The 17,493-nt window shown below is 43.1% G+C and overlaps 1 protein-coding gene across 6 annotated transcripts in view; it reads left to right on the top strand.

Moving 5' to 3' along the window:
- The window catches only part of CRACR2A (calcium release activated channel regulator 2A), a 129,206-nt gene that overhangs the window by 30,700 nt on the left and 81,013 nt on the right, over positions 1 to 17,493 (top strand). The window contains exon 4 of one of the 6 annotated variants that reach the window (XM_084880324.1): positions 12,409 to 12,493. The exons of 4 other annotated variants lie outside the window; for them this stretch is intronic. The gene's annotated coding sequence lies outside the window, so the exon portion shown is untranslated. Of the gene's footprint in view, positions 1 to 2,111; positions 2,131 to 12,408; positions 12,494 to 17,493 lie in introns of those variants that run through there. One more of the 6 variants, XM_084880328.1, reaches the window with a different exon arrangement.

Genomic DNA, 17,493 nt, shown 5'->3' with positions numbered 1-17,493 from the left:
TGTTTTGGTGTTGAGTGCTGCCTCTCTGTCCAGAGTATATGTCCTTTAATCTTGTCCTGTAATCTCAAAGATTACAAGATACCAGTGGGGTCCCAGTACCATGGGGTCTCAGTGACAACGTATTGCTCAGTATCGAGCAAAGGACTAGTGTCCTGTCCAGATCAGCTCCCTCTGATGCTAGCCAAGTAACACCCCTTACTTCTCTTCCACTGCAATCACCATGATTTATATCATACATTCATTAATTTGTGAAGACCTTTCCCCCACACTGGGAGACCTTTTTTGTTCTCCCCTGTGCCCCCAGCACTCAGTACAATGCCTAAAACCGTAGGACTAGGTGAAGACTTGGGTCAATAACTACACATTTGAACAAATCAGCTTGGTCCCTGTAGAAGAGGGCCAAGGTGGAGAGAGGGGGAGTTAGCACCTGGCTGCTGGCAGTGTCTGAAGGTAGGTCAGCTTCAGAAGGCCACACAGAATAATGGCAAACACATTGGCTGAGAAGTTGGGCACCTGGGGACAGGCCTTTTCTTTCGCTAAGGTTTATTTTTTAAGTAACCTTGAGATAATCTTGTGAGGGTTGAAGGAGATATTTTTGTGAAATTGCTTTTGTAAACCATAAAGTGGCATGGTAAGATGTTATTCATCATCCTAAGATCTGGTCCCTGCCTACCCATCCAAATATATTCCTTATTAATTTGATTTATCTAGGGCAGTGTTCTCATTTTTTAAAATGTGTTTTGCCCTCATTGCAAAAGCAATACATTGTAATAATGTAACTATTAGGAAATTCAGAAGAAAGTCAAAATAAATCATTTCTTAAGATTACCTAGAAATAACACTATTAACATCTTATGTAGAGCCAAAATATATTTTTTCTAAATATGTATAACGTAAGTTTTCCAGGTGTGGGCAGCTCTCCATTCTGCCCTGCTCTGGCTCTGCTGAAGGCTGCTGCCTGGGAAGCCACTGAGGGGTGGGGCTTCCTTACCTTGGTTGCTTCCAGCAGCAATGCCCCTGAGGGGTAGGTGCTGAGAGCTGCCTTCTTCCCACACTTTTCATGATTTGAAAATACTTACTGGGCTTATGTACGTATCGATCGTCTCTCTCCACTGGAATCTAAGCTCCACTGGTGCAAAGCTTGCTGGATTCACATTATTGCTGCTTCTTGAGCACCTAGAAAACTGCCTGCACATAGCAAACATTCACTGAATGGTTGAATGAACACATGAGAACTGTATTACTTCATATAGAATACCAGGCACTTACTTCAGATGAGTTGTGCATGTGAACCATAGAGAGACCACGTTTGCTGTTAATATACATCTGGTCTGCCAGATCTATTGTAGTTATTGTTGGAGATTGGGCTTCAGCAGGCTACAACAGAGAATACCAACCTCCTTTGTACTCACTACAGCTGCCTGCAGTAACTTCAGGCATGCCCTCAGACCATGTTACTTAGCACGTGGCCAAAGCATTCTGCAAAGTTTGTCCCCGGGTTCACAGTGCTAATTAAGTACCAACTGCCCCATCCCTCCCTGTCCCAGAGCCTGTTCCAGCACTGTTTAGGTTGGTGCCCTCATGGGACCCATAGGTTTTTCTATACTACTGCATAGCTTTCTTAGGTAGGGCAGTGATTCTGGCCACAATTCTCCTTCTCCATCTTTAAGGGTAAGCTTCCACATGGTGCAGACAGCATTTGTGGGTCAGATACAAAAAGCTGAAAGATCACTGCTAAGAGCTGGTGTTACTATTGTAAAAGGGGGTATCCAGTTAGCCCTAAGGCTACCCCCTGCTCAGGCACAAAAGTCTGCCCCTGATGGGCTGGACTCATTTCCAGACTCAGGTTGCTATGCAGACTTTCCACTTTACTAGTAATCCCTCCATCTCTCCTCATCTCCAAAACCTAGAAAAGATTGGGGACAAGGCCTGTTTTTTTGGGGGGCATTGCAGTCCTAGTGAGAGGGACATTTTCCCCCAGTGCCATAAAGCCCTTCTTCTGCGGCACCCAGAGGGAAAGACAGCACTTTCATCTCTGTGTGTTCCTTAGGTGGGATTCAAACACGGGTCACAAACGTGCTCTCCAGACCTGAAGAGTTACCCTTGTTCTGAGGAGCTGGGACCTGCCAGGTTAGTGAGAGATCAAAAGGTAGACGGGGCTCCCCACAGCCCCTGGTCCTCAGGCCTGAAGTCTGTGAAGTCTATGTTGGGTGTGTTTGCTGCTGTTTTTAATATTTATAAGAATCGTTAGCAGGTGCTTATATTCCAGAAACTGAGTTAATCAGGTAGCCATTATTCTTCCCAGTCTACTTGAGGACAGTTTTCTCTCCCCATCCCGCCCCAACTTTATCTATATATATAAAAAGCCAGCAATTGTAATGTCCATAATGACCATAATGACTGGTTGCTATGATGCCCACTGTGGCCAGTGAACTGGCTAACTTGCTGGCCAACCTCACAGTCACCTCCACTCAGCTGGCCTGCCCCTGATCAAGAGCTGCAAACTCCCCCTCCCTGCCCCCAGGGCAGCCCCATCCCCAATCAGTCTACCCCACCACAATAGGTCTGCAACCCCACCCCCAGCTGGCCCACCCTGATTGCCACCCGACCTCAATAGGAGGTGGACCTGGGTGGCCAACCTCCTGCAGCCCTACTCCTGATTGCACCCCTCCCCCCATCCCAATAGGGGGTGGGATTGGCCAGCCAACCTCCTGTAGCCCCTGCCCCTGTCCACCCCTCCCCTCATTGCATCCCCCACCCCATCAGTGCAGGACTGGCTGGCCAACCACCCATGGCCCCTCCTCCAGGCTGCTGGCCCCTTATCAGCCCCCCAATCCCAACTGAAGGTGGGGCCCTCCAGCCAATCGCCCATAGCCCCTTCCCCTGGCTGGCCCAGCCCTGATCAGGCCCCAATTTGGGCTGGGCCAGCTGGACCCCACCTGTGCATGAATTTGTGCACTGGGCCTCTAATTGAAATATAATTGGCATTGACATTGTGTAACTTTAAGGTACACATAATGATTTGATATTTGAATCTATTGAAAAAACGATCACCACAATAAGTCTAGTTAACATCCATCACCACACATAGTTCCAATATTTTTTCCTGTTATAAGAACTTTTAGGATTTGCTCCCTAAGAAAATACAATATTGTTAGCTACAGTCACCATGCTGTATGTACAATATATTACATCCCCAGGACATACTCACCTTGTAACTGGAAGTTTGTTCTTTTCTACCACCTTCACCCATTTCTCTCCTCATTGGCATTGGAAGAAGATATGAGAAGTTGTAGGCATACAGGAGAGATTTTATTGCAGACCAAGTAGCCATTGATAACAAGGAGCTATCAGACAAAGCAGTTCTTCAAAGTAGCCCCACAAAGCTACTGCAAACCTGCTAGTCAGTAGCACATCTTTATACCCACTTGGACAAATAGGGATAACAATATTTGGGTTATAGAGAGGTACTTCTGTGCAGTATGAGCAGTAAAACTGCTGTGTCATTGCCCTCACACCTACATATGGCAAATTGTCCTTGAACATCTGGTATACTCTGATTAGGTTCCCACCCTCCCACACCCCACCTCTGGGAACCACCAATCTGTATTTGGTACCTATGAGTTTAGTTTGTTTTTTATTTTGTTTTGAATTACACATGTGATATCATATAGTGTTTTTCTTTGTCTGATTTATTTAATTTAGGGTAAAGCCCTTCTAGCCAGGTTGTCGAAATAGCAGATTTCCTTCTTTTTCATGGCTGAATAGTATTCCATTGTGTATATATGCTACCTCTTCTTTATTCATTTATCATTGATAAGTACTTAGGCTGTTTTTATATATTTGTTATTTTGGATAATGCTGCAATGATTCTGAATGCCACAAGGAAGCATGTTTAGGTCTGCATTTCAGAAAGGTCCCCTGAGCAATGCTGTCATGGCCTTGTTTAGCTGTTTTTGTTTTTATTAAAGCACTTTGGTAATATGTATTAAGAACCTTTAACATATCCATATAAAGTACTCATTGGCTCAATAATTACCTCTGAAAGTAATAAGACTGATTTCCTATCATGTAGTGTTTATTGTACTAGATATTTTTGATAAGCTATTTTTAAATCTTTGTAACAATTGTGCAAAGTGGGAATCATTAGTCATATTTTACAGATAAACTGAGGTTTTTAAAGAAGCAGGCACGTTTAGGATTGAGTTCATTCTCTGCCACTAATTACCCTGTTTCCCCGAAAATAAGACAGCGTCTTATATTAATTTTTGCTCCCAAAGATGCACCAGGTCTTATTTTCAGGGGATGTCTTATCTTTCTATGTGCTAGGTCTTATTTTCGGGGAAACACGGTAGCTGTTTTCCTAGGTCAAATTATTTACCCTATCTGAAGCTGTTTCCTGAGGTAGGACTGCTTTTTAGAAAATGCCAACCAGAATGAAATACAAGCTGCTTTTTTTTGGAATCTCTGCTCATTTGGAGCATCTCTGCCAGAGCTGACCTCCATTTCCTTAGACATTTAAGACGAAGTAAATCAGCCAGAACCGAGCAGGGTGGGGAGCTGTGGACAATGGCTTTGTTTGGGGCGGAAATTCTGAGTTGTTTCTCCTACAGTTTTCCTTGTGTGCATGCACACCGCTCTTCTCAGATCCTCTATCTCCAGTATTTGTATCTTAGGCTCCTGCATGACTGTAAATTCATTGAGGAAAGGGCTGGTCTTTAACATACCTTTGTATCTTTCCCAGCATCTGCTGGTTCTGTGCCTTCCACATGCCCAGGGAAAGCACAAAGGTTAGTTTTTTTCAGAAGCAGTTGGGATATCGTGATCCAAGGGAAAATAGGTGCTTTGAGAGAGAAGAGCTAGGAGTAGGGAGCCTGGGAGTAGACAAAAACACAGGCAAGATATTAGGGTTGGAGACTTGGCAGTGAAGGCTTGAAACCGAGGGGGTCTGGGAGGATGCATTTAATAGGAAACATGCAAAATGGCCTCATTAGTGCTGAGACAAGAGAATTGTCTTAGGCTGGTTTCTCAGACGCAGATCCCGAGAGGGGGGCCAATGTCCAGTGATTTTGTTCAGGAAACATTCCGAGGAAGACCCAGTAAAGAAGCAGGAAGCAGGACAGGAGGGGGGAAGAAGCCAGTGATGTCAGGCAGGTTCCAGCCTTAGCCTGGACCCACAGATGTGTTCTAAAGCAGAAATCATAAGACAGCATTTGTCCCTGCTCGAGGCCACGGCACTGGGCTTTCACAGGTAAACATCAGCCCCTGGGGTCAGGGTTGAGAGGAGACTGGAAACTCAGGCACTTCTGGCTCCGTCCATGTGGACAGCATGGCTCCAGCACCCTAGTGCCAGCCATCTGAGAGTCACAGGTGGAGGGAGTTAGAAAAGGCACGTAGAAGCTGGGTGTGGGGTTGGCAGAGGTGTACATATATCCTGGGGGTGTGGCTGGGGCATCAAAAGGGTCGCCTTGATGACTGCACCCCTGTCCAATGGTACCTCCATGATGTGTGGGTCCTGCTCCCTCCTCTGCAAAAGGCGATAGTGTTACACGCTCATATTGCAGAATTTTAGCGAAACAAAACAAAATGAGAGTGCAGGCACAGACGCGTGCTGACAGCAAGGAGCCATTATCCACAGGCAGGTGCTGTTATTGCATCCTTCCCTTCTGGGCCCAGAGGCTGTATGAGCTCCAGCTCCTGGCTGGCAGCCTTGCAGGCATCAACAGGAACAGCCTTTGAAAAGAACATGTCGCGAGGGAAAGAAAGCAGGCACTTTTTAAATGTTGATAAATTTTGCAGCGGTTTTTTTTTTTTAATATATACCAGCCACCTTGAACTACATCTAATTAAGCACCAGACACCATGCTGTGGCTGTGTTGGCTTTGATGTGCTCATCAGCATAGAGGAGAGCTAATCATAATAGGACTTAGCTCTTATAAAATGCCTTTTATCTTCCGAGTGGTTTACAACCACTAATTATTAGAGGAATTAGGGTGAACAACAGCCGTCTCACAGAGACCTGCAACCGCTATCCCGGGCTTTGATGTATTCCATATTAGAGCAAGAGAAGTGGGAAGGGGTGTTTATTAATGTTTGTCCAGACCTGGAAGAGGTGTTTTATAGGTGACAGCTGTTCTCTTTCTCCCTTGAGGCTAGAACAAGGAAATTGAGCCTAATTTGAGAAAAAAGCAGGCAAGATATAGTGGTTGCATAAACGACAGCCAGCCACAGAGTGGTAAAGTCGCCTTCTCAAAGGCGCTTGCATACACTACCTCCTTTGTATGGGCTGGCGGGCACATGGCCCTCCTGGTGGCCTGTGGTGGGTGACATTATACCACCAAGTCCCATGCAGCCAGGGCAGTCAATGGGAGGTTGATTCTATCCCCTCATAGAATATTTCTTGTTTTGTTGCTTTTTGTTTATTAGTTTGTTTGGTTAGAATTTGATCTGGGGTGTAGGGTTTGAGCTCTACAGTAATAAGAATAGTAACAAGAGCTGACACTCCTAAGGTGCCATCCCACCCTCATGTTACAGGAGAGGGAAGAGGCTCAAGGAGCTGAAGAAACCTGTTTGTGGCCACATGGCTGGTGCCCCAGGTGGTCTGGCATCTGGCCTTGGAGTCTGAGTTCTTATCCCCAGAGTAAGGGGCCTATCAGAGAAGGGGTGGGGTTTTCCCAAAGCCCCCAGCCACCACGTGTCAAAGAAGCACACAGCAGTCTCATAGGGAGCAGGGAAGGTCTAGTTTCCAGACTGGCCTGTTTCCTGTGCTGACACTTGACTCTTGAGCAATGTGTGTGTGCCGGGGTGTGTGTGTGTGTGTGTGTGGGGGGGGGTGTGTGTGTGAAGGGAAGGTCCCCAAAGAAGCAGCTTGGCCACTCTGCCCTCACTGAGAAGATCCTCACATTTGCTGCCCGGTCCCAGCAGAGGATCCACACAGAGTCATGGGGAGGGGGAGGAGGAGAGGCATCAACAGCAGCCAGGCCACCTGTGGAACCTGGAGGTTTGGTTAAAGCACTTTCCCCCATGTACTCAGATGGGTTTAAAACAGGCCCTGCCCTGTAATCCAGGGTGGGGACACAGTCTAAAGTGGCATCAGCTGCCATGGCCTGTGCAGACAGTGCTGGGGACACAGAAATGACCTCTCAGGACACCTGGGCAGAAACACAAGCACCACAATTCCTTCCTTGTGGAAATATGGACACCCTGGGAATATTCAGGTACGATAGCTTAGGGCTTCCCCCCACCCCGGCCCAGAGAATAAATGTTAAATACTGCAGTGTCTTTTCCCCCCACAACACCATTCTGATACCAAATGTCTGTCTTTTGACTCAATTCAATTTTGACATTAACACAGATTCCACAGATTAAGGGCTCAGTCTCACAAGACTGTCCCCACTTGGATGCCAGTCCCAGGTTGTCACTCACGTGTGTGACTGACCAGCTATACAGTCTGGGCTTCCCACAAGCCCCTCCTCAGGTTCAGTAATTCACTGGAACAACTCCCAGGACTCAGGAAAGCACTTTAGTTACTGATATCAGCTTATTTAAAAGGATATAACTCGGGAACAGCCAGAGGGAAGAGGTGTGTGGAGCAAGGTGTGGGGAGAGAGTGCAGAGCCTCCGTGCTCTCCAGAGCATACCTCCAGGTACTTACCGACTGGAAGCTCCCCAAGCCCTGGGCTAGGGCTTGTATGGAGGTTTCATCACACAGGCATGATTGATGAAATAACTGTCCCTCTCCTTCCTAGAGGTGGAAGGGTGGGGGGACCTGAAAATCCTCACCCTGTAATCACATGTTGGTTCCTCTGGCAATCAGCCCCATCCAATAGCTATCTAGGGCCTGCCTACAGCAAGCTCATTAGCATATACACAGGTATGGATGAAAGGGGCTCATAATAAGTTACAAAAAAATACTACTTTCACTCAGGAAATTCCAAGGATTTTAGGAGCTCTGTGCTAGGAACAAGTATTTTTTATTATACCACAAATGTTCACCACTCTGAGCCCTCACTCTCAATGGTTTTAATAAGAAACCAACACACATTTATTGAGCAACTGTTGTATGTGAAGTACCAGGCTGGGAATTGGTGGGATATTTGTTCATTCAAATGAGCAAATATCAATTTCATTCTTATTAAGTTTTATTAAGGAGGCTTCTGCCTTTGAGGAAAAAACGTAGAAATATCAGGTTGTCACCCAGGTGTCTGGCTGACCAGCCATACATTCTGGGCTTGTTTCCACCAGACCAAGCAGTGTGTTCTAATGCCAGAAGCAGGCGAGCGGATTCTGAGACACAGATGCCAGGGTGGTCAGGGACGGCTTCTCAGAGGAGGTGCCTGAAAACTGAGCCCTGAAGGCACAGGCAATACTGAGAGTTGGGGCAGATCTAGAGAGGGGGAAGGAATTGAAAAACTTCCCTTTGTTGAGTCCTAGGAAACAAATGTAGCCCTAGTATGCACCTGGTCTTTTCCCTTATCTCTCAGTGGCGTTAAGTTTGAGTCCCAGCTCAACTTGCTCATGACCCGAGACGTGTCACTTAACCTTTTGGAGAATGATATTCTCATTCATAAAGGTGGAAAAAGGCAGACAGTCCTGACATCTTCACAGAATCTCTATGGAAATGAGGTCACAGAAATGAACGTTCTCTTTAAATTACAAAGTGTAATTAGTGTCATTATTGGTTTATAGTGTCTTTAACTACCGTGTTTCCTCGAAAATGAGACATCCCCTGAAAATAAGACCTAGCGCAACTTTGGGAGAAAAAATTAATATAAGACACTGTCTTATTTTTGGGGAAACAGGGTATTTTATCATCTCCCAAAGAGTGATCTTACTATCAGAATTTTGAACGAAACAGGTTAATATTGAAAATGCCTTAGAAATAATCACAAGAGCTAACATCTCTATCAACTCCTTGCTCGGTGCCAGGCATCATTTTAAGGTCTTTTACATGCTTTAAGTCACTTAGTCCTCACATGAAGTAGATGCAGTTATTTGCATTTTACAGATGGAGAAACAGTCCCGGAGATGTTAACTTGCTCAAGGCCCTGCAGCTAGGAGGTGGTAGAGGCAGGATTTGATCTTAGGGGAATTTGGCCCTTACCATCCTTCTGTGTTGGATTCCTCTTTTCCATGGGGAGGAGGAGAGAGATGGCGTTTCCTCTCTGCTCTGATCCCCAGCCTTCCCCCACCTCACCCGCCACATTTGTCCTGTTGCTGGTGGAAATGAGGTTCTTGTGGTGTGAGAAAAGCGTTTCAGGAACTATGCGTGGAGGATGAGATGCAGTGGGAAGATTTATTGAAGCTGATGAAAACACAATCGATTGTTTTCAGGGTGAGTCAGTGTCTCCTCCATGGCCAGGAGGTTAAGCTCCGTCCCGCTGGGGAAGAAGTCCAGCCTACCTTCATCAAGCCCAGAAGGAGGTCCAGGATCCAGAAATCCGGTGTCATCAGTTCAGGCGATGCCGAAGCTTAGTCCAGCTCAGTCCCCGTCCCCGTCCAGCTAGGTCAGTCCTTGTTTCCAGGTGTGCTCCCTCTGGTGCTGCATTGCCCGACCCGGCCAGCACTCGGAGCCATGCTTGGGCCTGAACATGCGAATGCACAAACAAACAAACGAACACGTGTTACCCAGAGAGAACTTTGTTAAGTTTTTATTGTATTACCTCGGGCTTTCAAACTGACCAATCTCTTTCCCAATCATTTGCAGGCCCTTTTCCCAGGCTAGACGCCTTTCCCTTATGGTCTCCATCTTGGCTCGTACTGGGCACGTGCCCAGCAGAGGAATTTCCCCTTTATTGTTTTATCACTCCCTCGGTAATCCCAGTTAATGGCCAGTAACCAATCTTCCCTACATGCTTCAAGAATTAGAGGATTTGGGGGAGAGGAGGGACAGGGGGAGGCGAGTCTGAAATGTGCAAAGCTGTAGCTTTCAACCTAATTAAGCTCAGCCAGTATTTCTCCCTTGTTTATTAGGCTTAATGTCTAATTCCATTTCCTCCCTTCCTTTATTTACAACTAACTAGCTACCTAGGCAAACACTCCCTAGTGAAAAGCAGGATTGGGGAGCCATGTGGGTGGCCCAGAACCTCTCCTTACCCCACCTCCCCCTGTGATGTTACTAGGGCCCCACCCACATCAGGGGGCCTGACCATTTCCATATCTTCTGGCAACTTCCAGTATCTGTCTCTGCCTGGGGCTTTCCTGCACCTACTGCACACACGGCAAAGTGGAGTGTGGGGAATTAATGCCCCCCCAGTGACTGATAGGGTTGATACATAAATACCCCAGCTTCTTTGCCCTGGGGTTGGCTCATTGTGACATGTGGTGTACACGAAGCTGCAGAGTGCCCTGGGATTAAACTCAAGGAAGGCACAGTAACTTTCCAAAAGTTGGCTGCAACAGGACCCTTAAATGTCCCTTTTCCTTCCCCTCCCTTCCCCTCCTCTTTTCTTCCCTCCTCTCCCCACTTCCCTAAGTCTCAAGATCTTCTGTGTCATTACTTGCTAAGGGTTGAATTGCACCCCCCCATTTCCCCACCGCCTCACCGCAAAAGGTATGTTTTAAATCCATCTTAGTACGTGGGGGGAAAGTGCTTTAACCAAACCTCTGGGTTTCACAGGTGGCCTGACTGCTGTTCATGCCCTTGTCCCTCCCGCTCCCCATGGCTCTGCTGGGACCAAGGCAGAGAGGCAGGTGTGAGGATCTTCTCAGTGAGGGTAGAGTGGCCAAGCTGCTTCTTTAGGGGGTTCCTCTCTCCATCCCTTCCAACCCCCCCTCCCAACTCCTCTCCTTCCCCTACCACTGCTCAAGTGTCAGCACAGGAGCCAGGCCAGTCTGGAAACTAGACCTTCCCTGCTCCCTGTGAGACTGCTGTGCGCTTCTTTGACACGTGGTGGTGGTGGTGGTTGGGGGAGAGAGCTTTGGGCAAATCCCGCCCCTTCTCTGATAGGCCCCTTACTCTGGGGATAAGAACTCAGACTCCAAGGCCAGATGCCAGACCACCTGGGGCACCAGCCATGTGGCCACAAACAGGTTTCTTCAGCTCCCTGAGCCTCTTCCCTCTCCTGTAACATGAGGGTGGGATGGCACCTTGGGAGTGTCAGCTCTTGTTACTATTCTTATTACTGTAGAGCTCAAACCCTACACCCCAGATCAAATTCTAACCAAACAAACTAATAAACAAAAGCAACAAAACAAGAAATATTCTATGAGGGGATAGAATCAGAAGGCCCATCAACCTCCCATTGACTGCCCTGGCTGCATGGGACTTGGTGATATAATGTCACCCACCACAGGCCACTAGGAGGGCCATGTGCCCGCCAATCCATACAAAAAGGTAAGTGTATGCAAGTGCCTTTGAGAGGGTGAACTTTCCACTCTGTGGCCCACCAGGCACCATTCTCTGTCTCTCACACCCATTACTGGAGCTGCCTTTGGAACCCTTCCAGCCACAGCCCTCCTGCCCCCTCTGCATTTTGACAAGACTCACCTGTCTGTGCCTTAGTGTGACAGCCACTTCAGAGCTAATGGCGGAGACTTGGCTGCTGCTGCCTAGGGAGCATCCCTCCTCGAGAGCTGGGTAATTGAGGAGGTCTGGTGGGTCCTGAAGATGCTTTGAGGCTTTTGATTTCCTACCTGTGTGCTGCGGGAGAGATGTGAGGGAGATCAGGGTGGATTAGTGGCCGCTTTCAAGTTTGCCAGGGATATGGCATGGAGGGAGCTACCAGCTGTTCCCCATCTATGCTGAGCCCAGAGTGAAGGGGAAATTAGCTTAGAAACCTTAGGAGGGGTTTAGGCTTGATCTATGAACTTCCTGATTGTTACTAAGCTGTTAGAATTACTTTGGAAGTCTGGGAAATGTTCCTGGAAATGGTTGAGGGCTGGATAACTTCATCTGTTACAAAGGCTTTTATGGACTCATTCTGGGGGGAGAAGAGTGGTCTGCTCTGAGGGACAGGCAGATAAACAGTAGTTTCTCTGTCCATACTGTTGTCTGCAGGTGTTTTTTTTTGTTGTTGTTGTTGTTTTTTTTCTTAATACCTTCGCCTTTTTTCACCCAGCCCCTCTTCCCCTTCCCCTTTGATAACACTGAGTCTGTTTCTGTTTTGTTTGTTAGTTTCTTTTGTTCATTAGATTTCACATGTAAGTGAAATCATATAAGGGGCGGGGGAAGCAGGAGAGGATAAGTGGGGAATAAATGGTGATGGAAAGATACATGGTTTGGGGTGGGAAAGACACAATACATGGATGATGTATTATAGAACTGTACTCCTGAGACATATATCATTTTATTAACCAATGTCACCCCAATAAATTCAATTTTATAAAAGCAATTTCTCTGTTTTCATTGTGATGGTGATGGCCCTTTCCCTGTGCCTTGGACCACACCCCACCACTTCCTTTTTGCAGATATGCTGTCTGCTGCTTTGAAAACTCGTTGGAACAGAAAGCTGTCTCCAGCTCTAAGTCAAGACATCCTGGGCTCCATCTGAATGTGAGACCACAGAGCTTAACACTGAGCTTCCATTTTCTTTTGAGTGAAAGTAGATCGCTTCTGTTGTTTTGTCTTCCATTCCCTTTGGAAGACCCACAGATGCTGTGCAGATTGCAGGCCAAGAGAAGCCAAGGAGTAAGAGGAAGGATGCTGAACTCACAATGGGGATGGGCTTCAAGAGGCGCTCTGCCTGCTCCCCCTTTTTCCAGAGGACTGAGAGTCTTCACAGGGAAATTACTTAATTTTCAGCCATTTCCTGCTTGTTAGATTGAATGTTAAAGGAGGAATCAAGCTGCTGAGATGAAGTACAATAGGCAGGGCTAGATTTGCAAGTCCTGGAGGACATAAGAAGGTTCTGGCCTGGGCCTATTGTATTCTTTTTAAATACATTTATTGCATAAACTGCAAATATTTAAAGTATACCCTTTGATAAATTTTGACATATATTTGTATACATGTATGTATGTATATATAGGTACATATCTTCCACAATTAAGATTGCGAATATATCCACACATCCAAAAAAGTTTCCTCTTAAGTCATTTGCAATCCCCCTTTTTCACCCTTCTCCTTACTTATCTCTTTTCTGTCACAATACATTGTCATCATTTTATATAATTTTATGTACATTAAATCAAATAGTTTGTACCAGTACTAGTAATCCTTCTTGCCTGGCTTCATTCATTCACATGACTATTTTGTTGCTTGGGTCAATCAATAGTGCTTTCCCTCTCTTTGAAATAGCATTCCCTTGTATGCACACAACACTATTTGCCTCCCACTCTGCTGGTGAGCATTTCTGTTGTTTTGGTTACGATAACTAACATTCATGTGCAAGTCTTTGTATGGACCTATGCTTTGATTCTCTTGGATAAAATATTTAGCAGTGGGGTGGCTGGATCATTGGGTAGAAGTTTGACTTCTTAATGAAACTGATAAATGTTTTCCAAAGGGATTATACCATTCTACATTCTCCACTACAGTGTAAGAGGGTGACACCCAATTGTGCCACATCCTTGCCAAGACTTGGTATTGTCAATCTTTTTCTTTTTAGCTATTCCAACAAGTGTGTGGTGATATTTTGTTGCAGTTTAAGTTGTATTTCCCTTATGACTAATGATGTTGAACATTTTCATGTAATTATTTGATATCTATATTTCAAGTGCCTGTTCAAATGTTCTGCCCCTTTTTAAAATTGAGTTGTTTATCTTCTTATGAGTTTTGAGAGTTATTTATATAAACTGAATCAAAATACTCTATCAGATATATGCTTTGCAAATATTTCCCCCCAGTCTATAACTTAAATGGTATCTTTTAAAGAGCAGAAATTTAAAATTTTAATACAATTTGAATTATTGGTGTCACAAACATGTTCTTGAATTTTTATATATTTTGATTTTACATTTAGGTCTATGATCCATTTTGAGTCAATTTTTGTATGTGGCATAATGTACGAATTGTAATTCTTTTTGCAAATAGATATCCAATTATTCTAGTACCATTTACTGAAAAGATTATGCTTTCTCTACTGGATTGGCTTTGCATGTTTGTAAAAAATAAATTATATATTCAGATCTATTTTTGGATTCTCTATTCTGTATGTAATGCCATGTATTTATTTTTCTGTCTTGATGCTGATTCCACACTACCTTGATTACTATAGATTCATGTCTTGAAATCAAGCAGTGTTAGTCCTTCAGTTTTATTATTTTTCAAAACTATTTTGGCTATTATACATTTATTTTCATTAGCATTGCCATACAAATTTTAGAGTGTCTTATCAATTTCTATCCCTGCTCGGATTTTGATTGGGTTTGAGATGAATCTATACATGAATTTAGGGAGAAATGACATCTTAGTATTTAGTCTTCCAATTTGTGGACATACATATTTCTCCATTTATTTCTGTTTTCATTAATTTTTCTTGTCAATATTTTGTAGCTTTCAGCGAATAGGTATTACACATTTTGTCATATTTCACAATTTTTATGCTATCATGTGTGTTTTTTTATTTTAACTTTTTATTGCTGGTATACAGAAATACAATTGATTTTTATATAGAGCACTTGTATCCAAATCTTGACTATTGTAACTAATGCTGCTATGAACATAGGGGTACATATATATTCTTTCTGACTGGTGTTTGAGCTTCTTAGGATATACTCCTAGAAGTGGGATTACTGGGTCAAATGGAAGTTCCATATTTAATTTTTTGAGGAAACTTCATACTGTTCTCCACAGTGGCTACACCAGTCAGCATGCTTCCAGCAGTGCACCAGGGCTCTCTTTGCTCCACATCCTCGCCAGCACTTGTCATTTGTTGATTTGTTGATGATAGCCATTCTGACAGGTGTGAGATGGTACCTCATTGTCACCAATGGCCATAGCAGTCCTGAGAAAGAACAAAGTTGGAGAGATCACAATTGCAGATATCAAGTTATACTACAAAGTCACTGTTCTCAAAACAGCCTGATACTGGCACAAGAACAGGTATGTAGATCAATGGAACAGAACAGAGAACCCAAAAATTGACCCAAGCCATTTTCGCTCAATTAATATTTGACAAAGGAAACAAGAGAATATAATGGAGTAAAAACAGTCTCTTTAATAAATGATAGAGAAAATTGGACAGATACATGCAAAAAAAAAAAAAGAAAGAAAGAAACTAGACCATTCATTTATACTATACACAAGAATAAATTCAAAATGGATAAAGGACTTAAATGTAAGATGTGAAACCATAAAAATCTTGGAAGAAACCATAGGCAGAAAAATCTCAGACATCTCTTGCAGCAATATGTTTGCCAATACATCTCCTAGAGCAAGGGAAACTAAAGAGAAAATAAACAAATGGGACTTCATCAAAATAAGAAACTTCTGCACAGCAAAAGAAACCATAAAAAAAGAAAGAAAAAAGAAAAGAGAGCCCACTGCATGGGAGAACATATTTGCCAATGTTACATCTGGTAAGGAGTTAATTTCTAAAATACATAAGGAACTCATATAATGTAACAAAAGGAAGACAAACAATCCAATTAAAAAATGGGCAAAGGACCTAAATAGACACTTCTTTTTTTTTTTTTTAAATATATTTTATTGATATTTTACAGAGAGGAAGGGAGAGAGATAGAGAGCAGAAACGTCGATGATTCAAGAGAATTATGGACCAGCTGCTTCCTGCACACCCCTCACTGGGGATGTGCCCGCAACCAATGCACATGCCCCTGACCGGAATCGAACCTGGGATCCCTCAGTCCGCAGACCGATGCTCTATCCACTGAGCCAAACCGATTTCGGCCAAGACACTTCTTTAAAGTGGACATACTGATGGTCAAGAGACACTTGAAAAAATGCTCAAAAGTCACTAGTCATCAGAGAGATGCAAATTAAAATGTCAATGAGGTATCACCTCATTCCTGAGAGAATGACTGTCATTTATTTCTTTTTTGATATTTAATGTTTTTCAAGGAATTTGTCCATTTCCTCTAAATTGTTAAGTTTATTGTTATGAAGTTGTTCATAATAATCCCTTATTAGTCTTTCAATGTCTGTAAAATTTGTAATGCTTTTATCTTTCAAATTCCTGAAATTGTATTTGGATCTTCTCTCTTTACTGCTCTTAAAGAACCAGATTTTAGTTTAAGTTTTCTCTGTTTTTCTTTATTGCTTTCTATTTTATTGATTTCTGCTTTGATCTTCATTATTTTCCCTCCTATTTTGGGTTTAATTTGCTTGTCTTTCTCTATTTTCTTAGAATAGAAGCTGAGGTAATTGAGTTTTTTTCTTATATATGTGTTTAGTGCTATAAAATTTTTTTCTCGAGTACTGCTTTAGCAATAGCCTACAAATTTCTATATAAATTATTGTGCTTTCATGTTCATTTAGTTCTAAATACTTTTTAATTTTTCTTTTCATTTCTTTGATCCATGGGTTAATTCAGAAGTGAGGTTCATAATTTCCACATATTTGAGGTTTTCACAGAAGTCTTTCTATTATTGATTCTAATATAATTCCACTAAGATCAGAGCACATACTTAGATGATTTGAATCCTTTTAAATTTATTGAAACTTGTTTTATGGGCCAGAATAAAAAATTTTTTGGTAAATATTTCATATGCACTTGAAAATAAAGTTTATACAGCTTTTGTTAAGAGGAGTGTTCTTTAAATGTCAATTACTAGTAGTTGACAGTATTGTTTAATTCTTGTGTTCTTAACTGACTTCTGTCTACTTGTTTTATTAATTATTGATAAAGGGGAATTGAAATATTTTAATATAATCATGGATTTGTGTCTTTCTCTTTGCAGTTCTATCAATCAGTTTTTACTTCATCATTTTAAAATCCAGTTATCAGGTGCATAAATGTTTAGGACTGTTACATCTTTTGATGAATTGACTTTTTTATCATTATGAAATGATTTTATCTTCATTAATATTCTAGAAGATAAAATTATTCTAGAATCTACGTTGTCTGCATATTAATTAATATGCAGCTTTCTCTTGACTAATGTTAACATGGTATATTTTTTCCAACTTTTAACTTTTAACCTATTTGTGTCTTTATGTTTAAAGTGCTTTTCTTTCAGGCAGCATATAGTTGGGTTTTCTCAATTTAGGGAGTTTCCGGGCTCTGCCTGGATTTTCCCTTCCTGTGCCATGACAGAAAACGTCTTTAGGCAATGGGACTTCCATTGTTTGTTTCCCACCTCTCAAGAGCAGGGCTTGGCTTAGTGTGAGGTGAGTACAGCCCCTACAGTGAAAGTTTTAGATGATAAACACTCTTGGATACATAGTTTGAAAGTGGATTCCTCTTTACATTTTGGATCCCCTTTAAAAATTTTACTTCAGTCTTAACAATATATGGAGTTGTGGAAACACAGGGCTAGCAACAGAGAGTAAATGCCTCTTTAATTTTGCACTTTAGGGCCTCACTCAGCATACCCTAGTCTCAGCCCTGTCTTTCTTGCATAATATCAAGTGTCTTGAAGACCATTAAAATA

The sequence above is a fragment of the Pipistrellus hanaki genome (genome assembly GCF_964339955.1).
Source record: "Pipistrellus hanaki genome assembly, chromosome: 3".
NCBI lineage: Eukaryota > Metazoa > Chordata > Mammalia > Chiroptera > Vespertilionidae > Pipistrellus > Pipistrellus hanaki.
This window is presented reverse-complemented; position numbering and strand designations above follow the sequence as displayed.